Genomic DNA, 5,877 nt, shown 5'->3' with positions numbered 1-5,877 from the left:
TAATTGCATTTTTCTTTCTTACTTCACTAATCTAAGGAATCATACAGCAAATGGACTAGCCAACATTTTTAACAACCACAGAAGAAATGTTTAAAAAATGTATAGAATGAATAAAATAGTAAATGAATGAATTAATAGATAAACAATACATAACAGCAAAATCATACTTGGTTTTGATCTTGGTCATGCTGGTGTGTTGGTCTTCAACCTGAAATACTCAAATATCCCTGTGGCACACGATTTTATGTCATCTTAAACACTATTCTTTCTCCAAACTTTGGTTTTGGGAAAATTAAAAGGAAAACTCAGAAAAAGAAGCTTCTGATTCAAATGCGGTATGCAGATGTCCTTGCTGACAATCCAGTTACGCCTCAGAATAAAGCAGATCCAAACCAAAATGATATGCACAGAACTTTGTACATTTATATTGCCAAATAAGACCTTCCATTTTGACTCCTGAAGATTAAACACTTTTAACTAAATGATTTTTTTACCTGATAAGTTCTCCTGCAACTTTTATCTGGTTTGATCTGCTGTTTACTGAAATTAACATGCATGACATGTCATCCCATGGTCTTGAATGATTCTTTATGATATTTCTTCAATACACACAGGACGCCATCATTGCCTCATCCTCCTTCTCATCCCCTTTCAACACAGAAGCTTTTGAGTAACATATTATTCTTTTTTTCTCTTTTTAATACAAATCCACCCTGGCAGGCACAGTGCGACTTGTAGACTGGATTGAATCAAAGCAGCATTTTTCCTTCCTTCTCTGGGTATAGGCAATGATACTAACAAGAATCAGATTTTCCTGGACCTATAACAGAGGAAACAACTTCTGGCACAGTAATTCTTTGAACTGGAACCATGAGGGCAAAGTAGTAGCTTTCTGCTGCATGCGATGCCCCGTGCACAAAAAGCAGCTTTTTTTTTTTTTTGTGCTGTTGAAATGGATTGAATCAGATTTACAGTATTAAATTTTTGAGAGTATGTGAATATTTTGATTTATTTTGAAAGCGTCTTATGTTCACAATTCATCTGCTCAGATCAGGAGTTTCAGCTTTGATACCATGTAATTTCCTTGTGAGATGGATTTAAGATGAGAGTTTAAAGAAGATGTTTTGTAAGTATTTTCATTTGATCAGAAGAAAAAGAAGCAAGGCAATTATGGAGACAAAATACTAATAACCCATCATTCCAATTGTGTACTAGTTTGTTGGTAGTAATCTTGCTTATTTACCCACAAGACTTAAGAATAAGATTCCTGGCAACCATAATTTGTCATTGATTAGCTCAATGACCACGAAATTCATTTTCTTTATCTGTAAAACTAGAGAACGTTATACCAACCTCAGATAATTGTTAAGGTTCGAAAGTTATCACAAAAGTAATGTATTTTTTCAAACAGCATGGTAACCAAATTATGGAGAGTGATTTTATTTCCATTCATCTACGAGCTCATTTAGGGTTAGGCTCACCTTTATTAAAGCTTCTACCTTTGATGCTATGCCTAGCCTATGCTTAATGCTCAATAATTTTTGAAAGAATGAGACATACTAGAGGAATGCTCTGAGCAAATTCATAATCAAGTAGAGACGACTGATGAAAGTACAATGGTATAATCTTAAATACCTGTACAATTTTAATGTGTTATATTAATCACCTATGGGTAATTGCTCTTTTTCTCTGTTTGCTTGTCTTTGTGTAACTATGAAACATAAATTTAAGCACAGTAAGATATACTATTTTAAATTTATTATAAATTTTGTCACAAGAACAAAGAAAAATAAAGTCTTGTTTTAGAAAATCGAAGTTAAAAGTTATTTTTAGATACTCTATCCAGTCTAAAGCTAAGTCTATATTATGTATGTGTTCTTTAAAAAAAATATAGGTGACAACTATTTCCTATTTCTCTCATTAGGGTAAGAACAATTACATTCCTTGAAGCCCACATTGATTTGTAATACCTTATAAATGAGAAAGAAAGCCCAAATGCTCAATTGTAGTGAAAAAAATCTGAAGTTGATTAAAATATCATCTCAAGAAACGCTCTTGTCCCAGACATTTTCTTGTTGACAAACCAGAAAAAGCTGAGCTTATTTAGTTGGTTCTTAAACAATTCTGGTTGCATCAATAGACTAACAAGCTCCTCGGTATTTCTTTCCTTTGAAATTCTTTGAGGATGAAAAGCCCATAATCATCAGGAGAACCATCCTTAACCATTCATGGTGTAATTGCATCTGGAGCACAACTTCAATTCCCTTCTGGAAGGTATTTCATGAGAGGAAGTAAATCTGAAAGCGTCAAATGAAAATTCTACTTAGTCTCATTCACAATTGAATAAGATCCAAAACAATGAGTACAGGACCTAAGTTAGGAGAAACTCAAGTAAATCCATCAATTCTTTTTTTTTTAATTTTAATTTTGTTTATTTTCTCTGTACATGTGATGTACAGAGGAGTTACAGTTACATATGGAAGAAAATGAGTACATTTCTTGTTGAACATTGTTAACCCTTTCCTTGTTTTCTCAGGCTTTCCCTCTCTAAACACCCCTCTCCCACACAAGTTGTAAAGTTCATTTCCAACATAGTATCTGTTGCATCGGTTCACCCTTTGTCTTTTGTCTCACCATTTCTATGATTCCCCTTCCCATAACCATCAGTTCTTTAGAGAGACAAATTCTCTGAAAGGTATCTCTCATAGTTGATGATTTATTTTCAGATGCAATATCACTTGATAATTCAGCATTTTGATGGGTAAATACTTATCTTCATGCTGCAGACAGAGAACCTCATGAAGGCATCTGACTATTTACTGGCAGAAGTGATTCAATTATACAATACTGGAGAGATTAAAAACTCAGGTCCTCTAATGCTGTTGCACTAATTTTGCTAAAAGGTGTGTGTTGTGTGTGTGTGTGTGTGCACTTTTATGTGTGTGTGTCTACACACTTGCTAATTTGTGGTTAAGATTAGAATGAGGATGGAAATGACATTGTTGAATAGTGAGCAGATTATATATTTTGAACTAATTTGTTGCAATCCAGAAGAGTGTGTAAAAATACAATCTCAAACCATAAAGCCCATTTAAAACTAATGTACATGCTTTATACAAAAAGAGCTCAAAGTTCTTTCCATTTTTCTGTCTTTTTCCATCCATCATTTGCTTCTGAGAGATGCAAAAACATTAATATCTGGTATATAAATTTGAGTAATTAAGGCAAGTATCCACAATCATCTAAGTCTAAAATATGAATGAAATTGTATTTGGAATTTTTCTTAATAGCCTGTGTGTGTCTGTGTGTGTACGTGCTCCTCAAACAGCACAACTTGTAACACTGTGAAGCCATTTGCATTTCAGATCCTTGACAAACGAAATTAATTTTCTTTTTCCATGAGAATCCTGGCAAATACTGAAGACTTTTCTTTCTACTTTCACTCTTTCTTATGTCTCAAGGTGCTTTGAAAATTACTTTGTTGTGGACAAAAGGGTTGAGTTCTATTGAGATTGGAGAAAGGGCCAGAAAAGCATTCAGGAGGTACACATGCCAGCCGAGTGTGCGTTCAGCCTGGTTAAGGGAAACAGCTGCTGACAGAAATGTGCAGTTTTATTTACAGAACACATGGCAACACGAGGAATGTGGTTCATTTTCTTTTAGAGAAGAGGTAATTGGAAAGAAAGCCAGATAAACATGTTTCTTTACATTTTCCTATCTTGGGAAGTTGTTTTTTCCCCAGTCATTATAATTATTTTAAAATATAAACAAAAATTTTGTTAAAATACCCTCACAATTTGAAGGTTTTTTTTCTTTCAATATCTGTAAAAAATCTGGAAACAGTCAGGGAAATGAAATTTGTGTGACACAAATTTTCTATCCCCTTCCATTCCACTACCAATTCTCAGTTAAGCAGTTCTCAGACACTAGCCCAGATTCAGAGAGTCATGAACTACACTTCCTTGGAACACCAATGTCCAATGGGGAGACAGAATCTTCTTGGCACTGACTGAGATAAATTAGTAGGGAACATTGAACTCCTTGCAAATAGGCTTTAAAATTTCACCATTGTGAGGAGAAATTGAAGCGCATTTTATTAAAGACAATGCACAGAATTAAAAGTGGATAAGTAAACTAGGAGCCGACATAGAACATAAAAACAATCTTACAACACACGTTCCCCCCCCCCAAATGTGTTTAATCTTTAAGGTATATATTATACATACTTACCATTATACAAGAATGGATTTTGTAGAAAGTATTGTGCTTTTGCAACTAGTTTTCACAGCTGTTCCAATTTTGTAAAAACTGGTGCCACGTTCAGTACTGACATAACAATGATTTTCAGATTCTTCCACCACCATAATGTTTTCTTTATGCTGGAACACATTCTTAAGTAGGTAGCTTCAGCTCAGGGTCTCCCTGAACTAAAAGGGAACATTTAATTGAAATTAGAAGTTATGTTTCTACCTAGTTTGGTAAATATAAATTGATGAAAATTGGGGGGTTAGTACTCTAGTCAAAAAATACTAATTTCATACTTAGCATTCATATTGTTTAAAGTAGAAAAAATTTAGTAATAAATAGGATTAGTTTGAACATCAGAGGATCAATCGAATGCAGTTGTATGGGGAACAAAGAAGGAATAATCTTCAAAGGAGCATTACTCAAAGGATACAGTCTATCATCCACAAGCAAGTATTTTCTTTAAGTAACTATGCTTTGCTGTGTCTCTCTACTCTTTATATCACAAACCTTCATCATTTCTTAAAAAATAACTTTCAGTAACTATTTAAGATATGTTATTATTAAATTTAGGATTTTTTTTAAAGCTGAGAGATCCTCCTGATTTTCTACCTTCAGAAAATATTGCTTCTCTAAACAAATACGAGACTACAGTTTCTAGAACATGGATTTCCTCCAGATTCTTGGAGCCCTTTATTTTATTTTATTCTACTTATTGTGTTGGGAGGTACCTGTAGCTTATTTTTCAAAATCCAGTATCTGAGAAGTTAAGTCACACTCAAGCACTTGGCTAACGCCACCCATTAAAGCATTATTGCCTGGACAAATGGCCTGCACTTATTAAAGAGGAATTGAGTTTGCTGTTCTACGGGCACTACCATACACTCGAAGTTGGTTTTCTCAGATGAAACAGACAATAAAACCCTTTCCCAAGACACTTGCAACTTTTCCCACTAGAGGTCTCTCTCGTCACGGCTTTCCTTTGGTTGAGATCATTAATTATTTGACTCAAAGGAACAATTCCACCTTTTAGATTGGAATGCTGCACTTAACATGTTATGCTAGAGAAAGATATAATGTCTCCTTTAGCTTGTTCTTCTGCTTGATGAGAAGATGTTAGGGTGACTGAATGAGTCATCTTGAGTATTTTATTATACAATAGCAACACTTTTAAATAAAGAAGTTTGAAATTTCACCCATGCTCCCAAAAGTCTAAAAATTTGACCAGTTAAAACAATACACTGAAATAAATATGCCTTATCACCAAGCACTAAATTGTGGGGCTTTGAGTTCTCCTGAAAACATCAAATATATAAATGCTTTGAAATATTCTAAAACTTAACTAATAATTCTAAGTCAGAACCACTTTTTATATCTTTTTTTCTTTTTTTTTTTCCAGTGAGGAAGCTGTGTTTGCTCATTTGTGTGGGGACATTGTCTTTTTTCTCTCTTATTTTTCCTTCTTTTCTATTTCTTGCACAGCAAATAAACTATTAATTACAGGATAATCTATGCTCCATTATGAGGATTTTTTAAAAGATGCTTCCTGAAAGAATATATGAATTAGAAATTCTTTTCTTTTACACCCTCCTGTCTTTAATTCATGGAAAAGCATCAGTAAGTTTTGGCAAA

Source organism: Dipodomys merriami, unplaced genomic scaffold, assembly GCF_024711535.1.
Source record: "Dipodomys merriami isolate MVZ:Mamm:240054 unplaced genomic scaffold, mDipMer1.0.p SCAF_5, whole genome shotgun sequence".
NCBI classification, from domain to species: domain Eukaryota; kingdom Metazoa; phylum Chordata; class Mammalia; order Rodentia; family Heteromyidae; genus Dipodomys; species Dipodomys merriami.
The sequence above is the reverse complement of the archived record's forward strand: the minus strand, read 5'-3'. Positions refer to the sequence as shown.